General features: G+C 40.7%; 1 protein-coding gene across 8 annotated transcripts in view; it reads left to right on the top strand.

The window, feature by feature from the left end:
- The first annotated feature begins 1,232 nt into the window (after positions 1-1,232).
- DTNA (dystrobrevin alpha) overlaps positions 1,233-16,656 on the top strand; it is a 220,703-nt gene continuing 205,279 nt past the window's right edge. For 2 of the 8 annotated variants that reach the window (XM_070421195.1, XM_070421198.1), the window contains exon 1: positions 1,235-1,581. The gene's annotated coding sequence lies outside the window, so the exon portion shown is untranslated. Of the gene's footprint in view, positions 1,582-16,656 lie in introns of all 8 variants that reach the window. The other 6 variants (XM_070421199.1, XM_070421200.1, XM_070421203.1 and 3 more) reach the window with 5 other exon arrangements.

The following is a 16,656-nucleotide window of genomic DNA, read 5'->3' as shown; positions in this document are numbered from 1 at the left end:
CAAAGGGAAAGCTCTCTCTTTAGAGTCAACCTTTCACTGTCACATAGTTTCGCGATGTCTGTGCAAGTCGCAGGAGCAGCTGCAGCCCGGGCCGAGCCTGCCAGCTGACAGTTGGCCGGAGGTGGCAGCCACCAGCTGAGATTTGGAGGCTGCATTGGGGTTGGGGTCCATTTGATTGCTGCAATGATCCATCTTTAATTAGGCCTTTCAAGAAGTTGTCTAGTTTAGAAAACTGCTTGTAATAAATTTACTCTTTGATCACGAAGAGGTACATTATTTTTAGCAGAAGATCTTTACCTCAGTGACATTAAATAAATATGGAACAGACACGTTTATTTAGTGATTTAAAGGAATTCCTCATTTTTAATCCTTGTCAGATCCTATTTGATGAAATGTACTTTTTCTCAATTCCACTCATTTTCTCTTTTTTTCAGATGTGTGTGTGTGTGCCTACAACACACACACACACACACACACACACACACACACACTTTTCCCCCAGTCCTCACTAAGTGTTGCAAGACAATTCTTGAAAAAACAGGGTGGGGGGGTTGACAGGGAGGTAGCAGTGTCTGCACCCTCTCCTCCTGCTGTCTGCTGTCTGCCGTGCACCCCTAGGACCATTGAAACCGGGGTTCTCCCGATGCCTGTAAACAAGGCTTCCTCTCACAGAACAGCCACAGTTGCTCCAGAAGCCTGCCAAGCAGGCAGCGTGACTTCTTCCTCTAATGGGCCCCCACTCACTCACCAATAAGGACATTCAACTTTCAACTAAAGATGTACCATTTCACTTGTTTTTGTCTCACTGCATCCCTAGCCATTCTGGGGGAAATTGTCTGTGAATATTAACATTTAAATGCTGTGAGGCAACAAAAATATCTGTAATGCCCCAAAACATGCTCCATCGTCCCCTAAGTCAAGACAAAATCCAGGAAACTTACTTCGTATTGTGTGTGCCTGGGGAGTTTTTCGGGCTGAGCAACAGAACCAAACTGGAGCTGCCTCGCGCCCTGCGTCCAGGAATGCCAGGCAGAGAACATTCTTTTTCAGAAGGCCAAGTTTGGAAGTCGCCTGGTCTCTGGCAGGGAGGCGGGGGAGGGGATGGCGAGGGAGGGGGAGCCAGCACAGCGAGTCCCCCAGCCGCCGGATCTTCAGTTTCCCAGTGTTTCCTAATAGCCGTCAATGAAAGCGTCTCCTCTTACCAGGCCGGGCAGGTAGGGAGACAGCTGAGTCCATCAGCCGGGATGCCACAGGAAGCGCGGTCACAGGGAGGAGGGGCTGCAGGGCGGGGGCCCAGAGCCTGCCATTGGTGAGCTCGCCCCAGTCATCTGCCAGTGGGACTTGGATGGAATGTGAAACCAAATCATTTTCAAGTTAAAGATAGACACAGTGCGCGCCCGGCTCGGAGGCTGCGCGGAGCTCCCATCTCTCCCTGAAGGTGGGAGAGTTCTGGGAGGGTCTCCGTTGCAAGTAGCAGTTTGGTTCAAGTTTGCTTTTGAAGCGAAGGTGCTGAGAATTCATCTCTTGCTGGACGTCCTGGAATCAAAAGGATTTAAGAGATCCCGCGGTCCCTGCCCCAGGGTAAGTGGGAAGGACTGGTGTTAAGGAGCACCTCTTCCCTGGGAAGGTGAATGTTGAAGTTTTCGTTTTATGTGTGTGAATGAAAAAGCGAGCGTGAAGATTTCCCAGCGTAGGAACTTTCTTACCTCCCCTGAGAGAGCAGACATTTGACATTTGGCGCGGAGAGGACTGGGGCTGAGTTTTGAAAGTTGCCTTGCACGCCTGGAACTTCACGCTGCGTTACCCTCACTTTTCCCTCCGCCGACGCCCCCAGAGTCACCTGCTCTTCCTAAGTTACAGTGTCAGTAGTCCGAGGTCACCACGCCGCCACTGTCTTATTGTTGTGAGATGGAGTTTTCCCCTTGCAGGGCACTATGTATGGCACTTCCTAATTAAAAAAAAAAAAAAGTAAAGAAGGGGAAAGCGTGGTTGAAGGTGCATAGGAGCCTTCAGATGATGTTCTGTTTTCCCCAAAAACAAACGAGAGAAAATAGGCAGTTTTCCATGGAAGAGAACAATTCATTAGTGGGAGTTATTTTTCGGTGTCGCCTCATTAATTCCCAGTGGATCCTCCTCCTCTTTCCCTCCCCCTTACCCGCCCCCCCCCCCCCCAAGAGTTGGCCTTTGCTGAGTACAGGGAGGCCTCCTGGGTGCACAGGCGGGAGTGGAGGGGGAAGAGCTGTCTAGTGGGCTATTGCCACACTGTGTTTTAAGGATTTCAGAACTTTTTTCTTGGAAAAAAAAAGAATGACAAACTTCAGTTTCCCTTCATGTTTTGACCATGTATAGGTTGGGTCTCTTGTTTTGTCAACTGACCTCTCAGCTGGGCTCTAGAGACAGCGTTCCCAAAGGTGCTCGGCGTCCGGTCAGGGCCATGCTGTCCATGAGCCAGGGCGCCGTGTGGGCTGGAGGCGCTCCTTTCTGTGGGGAAATGAACCTGCTGGCTCTCTCCTTGCAGAGTGTGGGGCTGACCCGTCGTTCAATGCCACCGGCCGGGTTTTGTTCTGCCCAATACACTGGGTTCTAATGAACTGAGTTGGCTAAACTAGATGCAAACAATGAATGACTTCATGTGGATGTCTCACTCAACTTTGATAGGAATAACTAATACACTGTTCTGCTTCTAAAATGAAAAGTGAGCCTTATATTGATAGGGTCACTGGATTTTACAACTGAATAATCAAGCCAGACCAGACAGGATGTAAAGTTGTCAGAGCTCGGTTTGGGTGCCCTCTCCATCCTTCCTTCCCTCTTCCTCTCTCCCCCTCTCCCACCGCCTCCTCCCTCCCAACCCCTAATGAATATCACTGCTAAACACCCGCCTTGTCTGGCAGCAAAGACCTACCTTCAAGGGAGAATCATGGGACAGTAGAGTGTTCTACTAGTAAAGTCAGTGCACTAGTCCATCAGGAATATTTGCATTTCAATATAAATACCTAATCTCAAATCACAGTGAACCTTTCCCAATACTTAAAGTGAACTCATTAGGTTGTAAAAGTTGAAGTTAATGTTCATGTCTATGCAAATGGATGGTCTCTTTGAAAATTGTCCCTGGCAACATTGAACATCGGTTCTCCTTGCTTTACCCACGTGTGTCCTGAACTGTTGACAATAGTGGTGAACCTGTTAGTTTTCACCACGTGTGTGCTCACAACACACACAAGTACACACCCAAACACTTAAATGTAGACTTACCTTTTCCTTAACTGATATATTTCTGATTGAAATATAAATATAATTAGAATAGGCTTAATTAGAATAGGCTTAAACCCGAATATAGGGTTTTGTTTTTGTTTTCAGTGTGTCAAAAGAAAAGGAAGACAAGTATAAAAGTTTTTAAATTCTAAAAATGTAAGCATTTTAAACTATGTGGCCAAATACTGTTGACAGGAAAATGGGGCAAATGAATATTTCTCTGCAACTATTACGTCACTCATAGTTTCTAGTTCCCTGTTGAAATTTTCAAGTTTGGATTTTATTTCTTTGGATATAGTTTTGTAATATATGTCTGCTAATTCCAATATCTCAAGTGTTACTGGGTTATTATTGTTCTTGTCAGTTCTCACTTATGGTGTCTTATTTTCTTGATTGCTTGGATATTCTCGATCATCTGCTGGAAATACATTTAAAGAAAGATTTTTACAAATAAGTTGAGACCTAGTGGTGATGACATTTTCCTCCAGAGAAGACTTGCTGTGCTGCTGCCAGGCACCTGAGGGCAGTGTCAGGCCAGAGCCATGTTAGTCCAAGCGCAGCCCCTAAGGTTCCTCAGTTACTCCTGTGCGGGAAGTGGGGCTGCAGATCTGAGTGATGAGTGGCTTATTTGGGGTTCCCTCTTCCCTGAAGGAAGATATGGCCTTAAAGCTGGGTTTGTTTACTCAAGTGCTCACCTGCAGACCTGGCCGGACTGTGGGCTTTGATATCCCTGGGAAACCCATGAGGCTGCCCAGAGTACAGCTGGTTTCTGGGACCTTTTGTTCCTGGTACTCATGTGCCCAAGGGCAAAAGCTTTCAAAGAGGAGCTTCCCTCTCTGAGTTCTGGTCTTTTCAAAATTTCCCTGTGTGAAGTCTCCACCTTCCTATTGACTCTTTGCTGTTTTCATACTTTAAATATGTTTAGTTACTTCAGTGGGAGTATCAGCCCAAATTATTTCATTATTGTTACCAGAAATGGAAATTCACTCTGCTGTTTTTATAATCTTTTTTTTTACACTCATTCTAGAGAAGATATCAGGCAGTCTGCTGATATCATTGATGATTTCAGGGAGTTTTTCTGACTAATTTTAGTTTTTATCTTATCTATTTAGGCATTTTGGAGAAATTTGCAAATGCATGCCTATTGGAAGATTCATGGTTTCCAACCTTATTTGAGCTGTCAACAATACTTAACAGCCCTTTCATTTGTCCCTAGCTGGCCCCTCTCTGCAGTAATCTCTTTAGTCTCTCTAATCCACCCCACTGCCATCACTCTCAGCTGTTCACCTTGTCTCCTGCTTTCTCTTGGCCTATATACAGTATCGCCACATTTAAGGAATTACCTTAAAGAAATGCTTTTCTTTCCATCCTCTTTGCAATTGCTCTCTTCAGGTCTTTGTCATCTCACTTGGTATTACTGTGGTCATCCAGGTGTAAACCTGACTCTCCCCTCTCCCCTACACATCTCCCACACTAGGATTATTTGTGCTAATCTTTATACTTGTTTTAATGTCACACCTATCTTCTAAAAATCATAGACATGAATGAATTGCTTCCCTACTTAAAAGCTCCAGTGGCTCACCATTCTCTCCAGATAAACCCCTTAGTGTGTCTTAAAGGCCTGCCACAAAGCCGTGACCTGTTTCTCTGGCATCATCTCCACTTCCCTGGTTATCACCAACACTTTGCTGGACATGATTGCTGCCTCCAGAATATTCTGTACACTGTCATACCTCTGAGCTAGTCTAGGAACGTTTTTCTTCCAGAATTCCATTTTTCATCTTCTTTGTGGGAAAATCCTACTTCTTCAAGGTGGATCTCATAAGTCACCTTCACTGTGCATTCTTTAACTGTATAGCTCACCCTCATTCTGGGAACCCCTGATGACAGGAATCCTGTCTTACTCATTTTTGTATTCTCAGTAATTGACATAGAAAGCATCCAAACTGTGCTTAGGGAATGAACAAATGACAACTTGAGAAAGGTTTTCCTCAGCCATTCCTCTTTTACTCTTTTGTCTTTCTAAACATTATGATTCTTTGACTTTAGACTTTTTGCCAAGAATAGCAATCATTAATGGTCCTCTATATCAACTAGAACTAGTTGAAAACATGTTTGGTTATTGCTATTTTCTGAAGGAGGAGGTTATCTATTTCCATTTTTACCAAATGAGACTGTATAACTCAATTGTGATGGCGAAAGAGATGATAGCCCTGGCCCAGGTGCCGCCGTTGGTTGGGAGCTATCCCATGTGCCTAAGGTAGCCAGTGTGATTCCCAGTCTGGATGCCTGCCCCGTGGTGAGCTCCATCCCCTGTAGGGGGTGTGCAGGAAGCAGCCTATCTATGTTTCTATGTTTTGCTCTCACATCGATGTTTCTCTCTTCTCTCTCTCTCTCTCCCCCCCTCCTCTCCTCTCCTCTCTTCTCCTCTCTCCCCCTCCCTCTCCCACTCCCTCCCCCTTCCTCTCTCTCTAAAAATCCAATAAAAACATTTTTTAAAAAGATGATAGAAATTTACATATGATAAATTAGCTATATATTTTCAGAGATTCATAATCAAAAAGAAAGTCATAGAGTTTGGAAAACTGACATGTTTCAACAGATCTGGTCCATAGTGCTGAATAGTGTAAGATTGGACTCACTCAAGGAATTAGGCGAGCACAGTGAGCAAGTAAGAGGGGACTTTATTAGACTGAATGGGGGGATGGAGCCACAACTGGAGGTTAGAACTCGGCCTCCGCTGCCCTTAGGGTTGAATTTTATGCGCCAAAACCGCCAGGGGCAGAGACGGGGGGGATGTGAGTGTTCTAAGAAGTCTGATTCGATGGAGTTCATTGTCCTTCAACCCTCAACCCAATTGGTGCTGGCCTGTGAGGCTGTGGCTGTAAGTGGCCCTTGTCGTTGGCCTGCTGTCTCACCCTCCGGTGCGGCTGCCTCCTGTTGTGCTGCATAGGGTGACCGCAGGCTGGGGTTCCACAAAATGAGTCTGGGGCCACTTTCTCCTTCGGGACTTTCTAGTCCACCTGAGCCAAATGTCCTCTGTTGGCCTGTCAAATAGCACAAGTGAAAAAAGTCAGTGCAACACAACTACATTCCAATGATCCCATTGCCCGCGATCCGAATCTGAATCCTCAGAGCACACTGGGTTGCTTTCGGATCACAGCAAGGTGCTTGACGGAGAGCAGGTGATTGCTTATGTGATATGACATCATGACCTTAATTTTAAAGTTGGCTGAAATTTTTTTTCTCACACTTGTTAAGGCCTTGATGAGCAAGATAATCGCGTTTTGCTATTTTAAGTTAAAAGAAATCCTGCATTTCCTTTTTAAAAATTGAATTTAGTTGGTGGGAACCAAGCGAAATACAGCTTATTAATTCTAAAGATATTTAACTAATTTTATATTCCTCAGATCACTTACAGGTTTTTCACCCATTTATTGTAAGCCTTTGTATGCCAACTCCAGAGATTTAGAAAAAGAAGAAACTTTGCTTTGGCTTATATTGTTTCCTCATATAGGGCTCATATACAAAGACAAAAGCCCCAATATGAAAACGGTAAAAATTTACCTTGAATATAATCAAATCTTCAAAAGCAGTCTTTAGATGAGAACCCAGAATATGCCACAAAATATGAAAATATAATATTGGTCTTTTCTATTTTTCCTCATTGTGAAAAGAAATTAGTACTAGCTCTTGAAAACGGGCTGATTTTAAAATGTAGTTTCCAAGTAGCTAAGCTAATTTGTCTCATTAATTCAACAAATCTGTATCAAGCTCCTGCCTTGTACCTTAACTGTGCTAGACAGTGAAATTATTTCTTTATCCCCCTTCACAGTACACTGACACTGGAGTTTGCCTTTTTAAAACAATGGACTTAATTTTAAAATGTATTTATATTATTATTTCATTTATATTCTTAATTTATTTGTGCTAATCTCCACACTTGTTTAAAACATCACTTTGCCTTGCCTCAATAATTATTGTTATCCTCTCAGCAAGCCAAGCTTTAGAATAGTCTTGGGATTGCTTAATTACTTTAAATCTCATTTTTAGCAGATACTGTTTTCATTATAAAATAGCTTAAAGATCCCTGAACTAATTTAAAAAGTAAGTTAAGTAGAACATGTGTCATTGTCACGTAGGAGGATGAATTGGATCTTAATATAAAATAAAAGTACACTTATTTGCATAAATAAAGCTGGACTTTGCATTCTTGCAAAATACATACAGTGTGAGGATGACTCAGACACCCTGAGTCACGAAGCTTTGTTAAGTTCCGTGTATTTTAAAGAGAGCGATAGAATTATTTTTATCATTTCTTATTTAGTCTCATATTACTTTCTGTACTCCATTCCTATGTAATGTGGTATACCACAACTTTGTGAGTGCTGAAAGAATGAATTCACTGAATTAATCATAGTTCAAGAATATAAATGCCTTAACTAATTTTATTAAAAGATGTAGTTAATTTTGAGCAAAATTTATCTTTTAATGCATATGAACTTCCTGGTCTTAGACTGTTCAGTACTACACATTTGTAGAAACACATTTACTCATCAAAAGATGTTGTTTTTAACACTTCAGATAAGTTGTAGATTCCTTTCTAAGATGCATCCAGTGTTTCCCACTATTTTGCAGAGGAGGCATGTGTTATTTTCTTGTATGTATGGTAAAAGTAAGATGCAGACATCGGAAGTATTCCAGATACACTACGTGTGGATTCCTGAGGTTACAAACAACCCCTGAATCTCAGTGGCTTCTAAAAACAAGGTTTCCTTTTCACTCATGCAAATTATCCATTCTGGGTTGGCTGGAGGGCCTTCTCTACATTATTGCTTTGCCCTGGAAATAGTCCTTATACTCTCATTTCCTCGACCAAAGCTTACAAAGTGGCCACACCTAATTTTATTTGGGTGAGGAATACAATCCTAACACATGCCTGGGAAAGAGAACGGGCTGACATATTTACAACAAATTCAAATGAATTCCACACTAATGGATCACAGACGCTCCAAACCCCCAGAAGGGCTTCAGAGATGTAGACTTCACCTGTCAACAGCAATTGGTCTATACTTGGTAACATGGAGGCAGGCTACCTGCAATCTGATGCCAAGGCCCTTCCCCTGTTAACACCCTTTGACTCTCATTCCCATGGGAGACCTTGTGGCTCTCTAAGTCTTTTCCATTTCCAGTGTTTGTGACCTTGCTTGTCAGCTTTTCCAGTCCTTGGGAATCCTGCCCTTTTACCTGTCCTCATATTTACCTGCTCACAGTTGGGGAAGGGAAAAGAGCCTTGGGTAGGGCAATCCCTATAGACTGTAGAGAGCAAATGTAAAACATTAACCCTTTCCCATCTCTAGAAACCAATCGTGTGGAGCAGAGAAATGGAGAAAAGGGGAATTGAATGTAATTCTAATCCCGGCCCCCACCTTTTCCAGGAGGCAAAGTAAAAGGATGGGGCTTTTAAAAAATGCCACAGAGGCATGGTGATCTATATTAGGGAATAGAAATGCATAGTTTCAAGTATCATTTCCATCACTCTGATAGTCTCTTTTTGCTTTGCATTTAAGTACTAACAAGATGTAACTGGGGAATTCAAACATTAATGAAACACTTAAAAGTTGAAAAATTATTAAGTCAATATTTTAAGGTCTTTTGGGTTTTAATTTAAATCATCAAATCCAATTTATGCTCTTGGGAGCAATAATTCTAGGAAATGCTATATGGAAGAGAAAAGGATGAGGATGCTGGATCGGATAAATTTAAGCATCACTGTATACTATATTCCTCGCTTGGAGATTTAGGTGACCATTAGCATTAAGGATTCTTAAAATGTTACACTAAAGAGATGTCCATGATTCTCTTTAACTACGTGTCTCTCAAGCTATTTTGAATATATATAATTAGAATATATAAAAATAATACATTAATATATATATCAAATATATATATATATCAAATATATATATATATATGTCCTCTTTTTATACACATTTTAACACACTCAGTAAATTTTGGTTTAAATCACCCCCTTGTTTATTGTACTAATAATTAAAAGTGTGATAATGTCGTAGCTCATTTAATACCTTGAGAACATAAAGCTCAGAACTTTAAAGGACCTTTAAAAATATCTTTAGTATTGGGCACTTTGTATTCCCTTGATAAATATCATTGATTTTAATACCAACAGAAATCAAATTGTAAGTGGATAGGGCATTCAATAATATTTGCTCAATTTTATTCAGGCATATGACTTGTGATACAGTCACAGATAAGGAAACTGGCTGTGTTCACCAGAACCCAGAATTCAAAAGGGATTTGTATTTTTGCCCATTTCATTCAAAACTCTAAAACTAGTATTCCATGCCAAAACCGGTTTGGCTCAGTGGATAGAGCGTCGGCCTGCGGACTGAAGGGTCCCAGGTTCTTTTCCGGTCAAGGGCATGTACCTGGGTTGCAGGCACATTCCCAGTGGGGGATGTGCAGGAGGCGGCTGGTCGATGTTTCTCTCTCATCAATGTTTCTAACTCTCTATCTCTCTCCCTTCCTCTCTGTAAAAAATCAATAAACTATATTTAAAAAAAATAAAAAAAAAATAAAACTAGTATTCCATTTTGTAATGTGATTATACATCATTAATTCATTAGACTTCATTAGCCTTTCTTTATGAAGGCCTTGTGAAGAGAAAAGTCATCTTCAACTTAACATCTATTTATTTTTTGATTTTTTTTGTTCTGCTCCTTTAAGGTAAACAGTTTTGAAGCTTAAAAAGGAAAAAGAATATGTTAGATTTCAAAAGATCCCCTACTAAAGTTACCACCTATGGGGATTTTTCTGAAAGAAGGGTATTAAACTAACAAGAATAAAATGTTCAGTTTTTTCTTTAGAGTGGGCATTATATTCCACTAAGTGCTGTGACCACTTAAAATGAACCAGTTGTCCCGTTAACTCTTATCTATTAGTGATCTATTCAAAGAAAATCCTAGCTGTGAGGTTCCGTTTACAGGCATCAGGGTATTTAGGTGTGACAGGGAGCATGTCTCCTTTCATCCCCTTGCCCAATCTGGCAATATTATTTCGTTTTTCATTTATCAGTATATTTCATTTTTCCTCCATTTAAAAAGTAAGGCATAATCCAGAATGTCAACCTATGAACCAGGAAGGCACAGTTTGTTTCCCGGTCAGGGCACATGCCCTGGTTTTAGGCTCGATCCCCAATGTGGGGCGTGCAGGAGGCAGCGATCAATAATTCTCTCTCATTATTTATGTTTCTATCTCTCTTCTCTCCCTCTCCCTTCCTCTCTGGAATTAATACAAACATATTTCAAAAAAATAAAATAAAATAATAAAAGCAAGGCATAAACCAATATACTATCTTCAAAAGAAAAGTAGTTGAGAAATATAGCTTCTCTGTGCATCATAGAAAGAGAAAGTCAATTAAAAGTGTGGGTAGCACAATTTAGCATAAGTTTTCCCTCTGATTTCTGTCCATGTTTTTCCCTGGGGCCCTAATCACATTCAGAAGCCGCAGGGACTGCAGCAGCGCCTCAAAAATGATTGCAGGAGGCTCTGAAGACCTCCCCCCCCTCCCCCCGCCGCCCCCAGCGCTGCAGGTCGCTCCTTTGGGGTTCTTTGAATAACCACACACCAGGACTCTACCTCTTCCTCCAATCTGCCAAACTAGGTGGCCATGACATCTACCTTCTGGAGCTGCCTGGCCCCTAAAGCATTTGGAATGCTGAAAAATATTCCGCCCAGCCAGTTACCAGACACCAGCATATAAATCTCAGTTACTCCGATATACGGTACCACCGTCTCTTCTTTAAAATGACGCGAGGAAAGTGCTTAACTTAATGAGGCAGAGGATTCTGGTGGGAAGTTACACTGTTTTTCTCGTTGCACCAGGGTAAGTTACTGCTTCAGCCTCCTCGATGGCACCCCAGGGCCTCAGGTGCCCACTCTGTCCGGGCACTCACCCCCTGAGAGGGTGCTTTCTGAGCATGACCTTCACACTGCCTGCAGGAGGCTGCGTTTCTTCAAGGTCATTCTCAGACACTAACTGAACTTGACTTTTTTCTAAAGCTTGAGAACATTGGTTACATTGGCAAGTCTGCATTCCTTACTATAGGAAAGGGAAAACTGACGAACATCCTCTTTCTGTCTAAAACAGTTAGGAAATAAGCAAAAACAATATCAGCAAGGAATTAAATTATAGGGCATACATTTGTTTCTTAGCATTTTTTCCTCTGGGGTTGCTAACTTTTTAACATAAATAAATATGGATTTGGGGGGTAGTCTATAAAGATTTTAGAATATGATAATTGAGTATATTGGTTTATGTTTGCAAAAAAAGGAATCTTAATCCTATGTTGAGCACCGTCTGTCTGAATCTAAATTTGGGGGAGAGTTTTTAAAACAAGCTTTACTTTTTAATAAAGTCGCATCAGAATTTAATTAAAACAAACAACAGGCTCACCCATCAGTGTTGCTGCATTTGGGTAAGTGCTAGCGCTTGATAACTTTCCAGGCAGAGGCAGGCGTTCCTCGGGGCTTTCTGCCAAAACCACGAGGTAATCTGATGAAAAGAGATGAAGCAAACCTAAGGGCTGCTGCCTGGTGGGGTAAGATATGCATTTCCGGAAAGAGAAGCCAACGCATCTCTTATGCAAACCATTAAAATTACAATTTACACACGCACACACACATACACAGGCACACACTGTGCTTTTACCAGTCTACGCATATGCACATTAAAGTCCATCTCTGCGCTTCAGGGGGGCACAGAAGTAGCAGCCACAGTGAGGGTTGCCTGGATCCTTTCTTTATCTTCAGTGGTTTTCCCATACAGCCACGTTTTGCTCAATGGCTACACTAGAAGGGATTAAATTACTCTTATCTGGACAAGATTTAGGATTGCCCTTCTGTGATTTAATTCTAGCAACTACTCAGAATCTCTCATTGATAAGTGGGTGGTTTGGGCTGCTGTTTTCTGTGGTTTACTTGAATGATTTGGATAAACATTTGCTTCCTTGTAGTGCGAAAAAAACAATTTATGTAAAATGATCGTGTTATAAGGAAGTAAAGCATGCATTTTTCTAAAAAGAAGAATTAAATATTTTAAGTTCTTTGGAGGGAGGAATATTGAGAAAATAACTGTGACTATTTGCATATATTATTTTGACCACTGGAGGGCTCTCAGATTTTTTTTAAACTTCAATTCTTTAGGAATCTATTTGAATAGTTGAAACTTTAGGATAACAAATTTAAATATTGTGTAATAAAGTCTAGATAGTCTTATAGCTTATACAAGAGCATATATTCTCAAAATAAAAAATGAAAGAAAAATCAAGTTTAATTTACTATGTTCTTTCATTACTACAAAAAGTTTCACAACAAATAAAAGAGAAAATAATCATGCACTTGTTTTTTATAAGCATTTCATAACCAAAACTCATCTCAAAATCACATGATCCACAACATATATATTAGAGCAAGACCTTCCTAAATCTCAGAGTGAGACCCTGTATTTGACGTTTTAAATGACCTACGCTGAGCTAAGCCCCTGTCTTTGAGAAGTGCCCAGGAGACAGGTACTTAAGGTGATAGTTTAGTCATAATATATGATGTAATAGAATATTAAAGTGCCCAGGAATGTTCTGAAGGAGGTGACAACTATATCGGCTTTTGATAGGTGAGTGGGGGTTACCTAGGAAAAGAAAAATGGAAAGACAGTCAAGCTTGAAGGACTGAATGAGCAAAGATAGGAAACTGGGTGGTGTGTGTAGGAGGCATGATCAACAGTTTGATGTTTCTAGTTCGAGGCTAGAGTGCAAGGCGGTGAGTGTGGAGAGGCCAATAGGTATGGAAGGCTCTTTATGTGATTCTGAGTGGTTTGTTCTGTCTTCCTTAGAGTACTTAGTGCTTCTGAAATGCAAACCCCTCACCCAAAGGAAGCAAAGCTAAAAGAAAATAAATGCATACCCACGTGAGAGTCTAGAGCCAGAATTCAAAATGGCCTGCCATGTTATGAACTTATAATGTATTTACATTTTACTCTCGAATAATTTTTTTCTACATTTTCTAAAAGATACACCATGTCAGTCCAATAGCTTCGCATTCTCCCAACACACTAAAGGCATCCTTTAGCATGTCCTTTGATTACAAACTTTCCTTGCTTGAGAAGCAGGTGTAGGTGCTATGAATTGCAAGAAGTGTGTTTTAGGAAGCTTGACCACTCTGGATGGTGATGTTAACGAAGACAAGAATAGAGGCAAAGACGAGAGATGATATTGCAGTAATCTGCTCATAAAACATTGGAAGATTTACCTGATTCTATGAAAATAATTTTGACCACTGGGAAGAGGAGCTTCCCATGTTTTTTAAGCTCAATTTTTAAAAAATGTATTTGATATAAGCTGAATAAACTCTAGCCTGGTTCCAAAATGAACATTCTAAGGAAAGCTTATATAAAGAGACGACACTTCATCGTTTTCTCATAGTTTCCGCCCTTCTGCAGTACTGTGGACACTTACTAAGAGAGATGGGGGAAATGTTTGGTGCTGTAATCAGGACTCCTCCCACAGAGTTCTTTGTCCTGAAGGGTCCCTTCTATCTCTTCTGAGGGCATCTTGTGGCCGTCTCCCGTAAGTGCTCCAAGTTCTGAGCTTTGCCGGACATTTCTCCACTGACAAACATAGTCTACCTTATCCAGCATCCGAAGGTCAGAAGATACAGGATTATATAGAGGCAAAAGAAGTACCATTTTGATACTTAGTGAGGAAGTTCATTTCCAGATAGCTCTGTATAATAATTAGTGAAATGTGAACTGGTGGTCTAGAGCAGTGCTTAATCTAAAAGTGTCTATGACTCTAAATTCCTGTGATTTGAATCTTAAGTGCATATGATGCCAATTAATGAGAACCCAGAAAGCATCTGGAATTCTTGATGAAGCTGTTCAAGCATTATGCTATTTTGACAGATTCAATTTCAATTTCAAATCCTATAAAAAAAAAAAAACACGTTGTAACATAATTAACTGGATTAGTATTTAGGTGAATTAGAGATTTGCTCATGTGCCCGAGCCTCCAGAAATATAGGAGCTATGATGATGACATAGTTTGCTGTCAGGATCAAGAGTGGCCTTCATATGTAACTATGTCTTTTATAAATTGCTTCCAGGAAGAAAGACTTTACATTAGCAATACTAAAAATAAAATGCTCCTGGCCGGCATGGCTCACAGTTCCATTCCAGGTCAGGGCACATGCCTGGGTTGTGGGCTCAATCCCCAGTGCGGGGTGCTCAGGAGGCAGCCGGTCAATGATTCTCTCATCTTTGATGTTTCTACCTCTCTCTCCCTCTCCCTTCCTCTCTGAAATCAATAAAAATATTTTTAAAAATAAATAAAATGCACATCCTCTAGTATTCAAATGAACAATACTAAACTAGACCAGTTTCTTCTTTCTGCTTGAAGCATTTAATGCCCTAGCAGCTCATCATTATGTCTTTCCACTCATATAGTCAGATATGAAAGGTATTTCTTAGTCTCTTTTGGGGATTTGGGTAGTGTAGTAGTGAGAACAGCCCATAAAAATTTCTAGGCCAAAATTGTTTATAAATTGAGGAATTTATAAAATCACAAGAGCAGATTCAGAAGTTTATTTTGTCTTTTTGAGAAAAAGTGTATCCACGTGTTTGTGTATTAGAGTGACCATCTGTGTCAGGCTTCTTCATGTTTTCAAGGATGTCACCTCTGCCACCTTTTTGCCTGCTATGTAAGCATATAGATCTTTCTTCAATCAACCACACAGAATAGTGGCACTTCTAGCAGCTGTCAAAAGATTTAACCTTGAATTGGCTGTGCTGAGACTATGCCAAGACATCTTCTGGGAGTGCTGTGTGAACTGAATCACATGCCTAGAGCTCATGTCGTAACTCTTCCCTTCCCCCTCCATACACATACAACATCATTACTGAGTAAACGTTTAATTTTGTGCCCTTGAGCACTGTTGAAATTTACCATAATGCATCACACTTTGGGAAAATAAAGAATGACTTTGAATAAGTGCAGTAAAATTGTGCTAAATGTTACCTGTTATCTTCAGAATCAGGAGCTATGCTACACAATTCTCAGAGGAATTTGTGTCAGGAAAAAGTTTATCTCTAAGATAAACTTGTAGGCTTTATTTTATGAGGAAAACTATATGATCTATCAATTTCCTTTTTTTGTTTTGACTGCCTAGATTCTTAGAGCTAAATTGAATGCTCAGTTGTAGTAATGATTAATTTTCAATGCACAATATAATTATTTCCTTGAAATTCTGTTTCTAATCATACTGGAGCAAAACCCAATTTACTTCATTTTTCATAATAACACTCGTCTATATCATTGGGGTAATTCATGCTTTCCCCGATTGTGGTGTGTGACCTAGTGGTCCACTGTTTCTCATCATGGAGAAGACTGTAGTATTTGTTGAATTAACAGTGCTTTGCACTATCTTGTATGTTTTTAATATTGAAGATAGGAAGTGAATTTTAAGCCATGAAGTATAACTAACAAGACTGCTCAGAGCCCAGCCGGTGTGGCTCAGTGGTTGAATGTGGCCAGGTCACATGCCTGGGTTCTGGGCTCGATCCCCACTAAAGGGCGTGCAGGAGGCAGCTGATCAATGATTCTCTCTCATCATTGATGTTTCTATCTCTCTCTCCCTCTCCCTTCCTCTCTGAAATCAATAAAAATATATTTTTAAAAGAGACTGCTCAGAATAGTGTATAAATAAAAACAGTAACATTCCTTAGGTGCATTTGAAATCTGTTTTCCCCAAAGAACTTGATGCTATTCTCTTATCCACACTCCATTTTTGCTCAGAGTTTATATTTATTGTTATCAGTCAGGTCACATTCACTTTATTGACTTTCATTCTGAGCAAGTTTTAACTTTCTTGGAGTTTGTATCCAAGGACTCTTGACAGAATAGTTAAGCAGGAAGGTCACGCTTGATTACAGAGTGTTTATGTCATCTGTTTGTCCTATTCTAGCAGCCAAGGCTATTGGCCAAGTACGTGAGGAGGTTCCTATCGGCTAGAAAAGAGCTTGCCTGGGAAGCTGTCTTATGAGAAGTGGATGAGTTAGACTAACCATCACGCCCAGGGGCTGGTGTTTCCTCATGGAATTCTGACATCCAGGAGACTGAGGCTGGAGTGATTAAGTAGTTGTCAAAAAAAACAGAAAAAAACACCAGTCTAACTGTCAGTCTAAAATGCAGGTCTCCTGATTTTTAATCCAGGATTCTTTCTGATACTCCTCAGATGTGCCTCATAGGTTCTCTGAAACAATGTGTTGAGAGAAAAGAAAAGCATGGCCCAGCATTCTCTCACCATTGAGATGATCTCACAGAGCTCTGT

Source organism: Myotis yumanensis, unplaced genomic scaffold, assembly GCF_028538775.1.
Source record: "Myotis yumanensis isolate MYYU_CA2020_CCGP unplaced genomic scaffold, mMyoYum1.0.hap1 SCAF_7, whole genome shotgun sequence".
NCBI classification, from domain to species: Eukaryota; Metazoa; Chordata; class Mammalia; order Chiroptera; family Vespertilionidae; genus Myotis; species Myotis yumanensis.
This window is presented reverse-complemented; position numbering and strand designations above follow the sequence as displayed.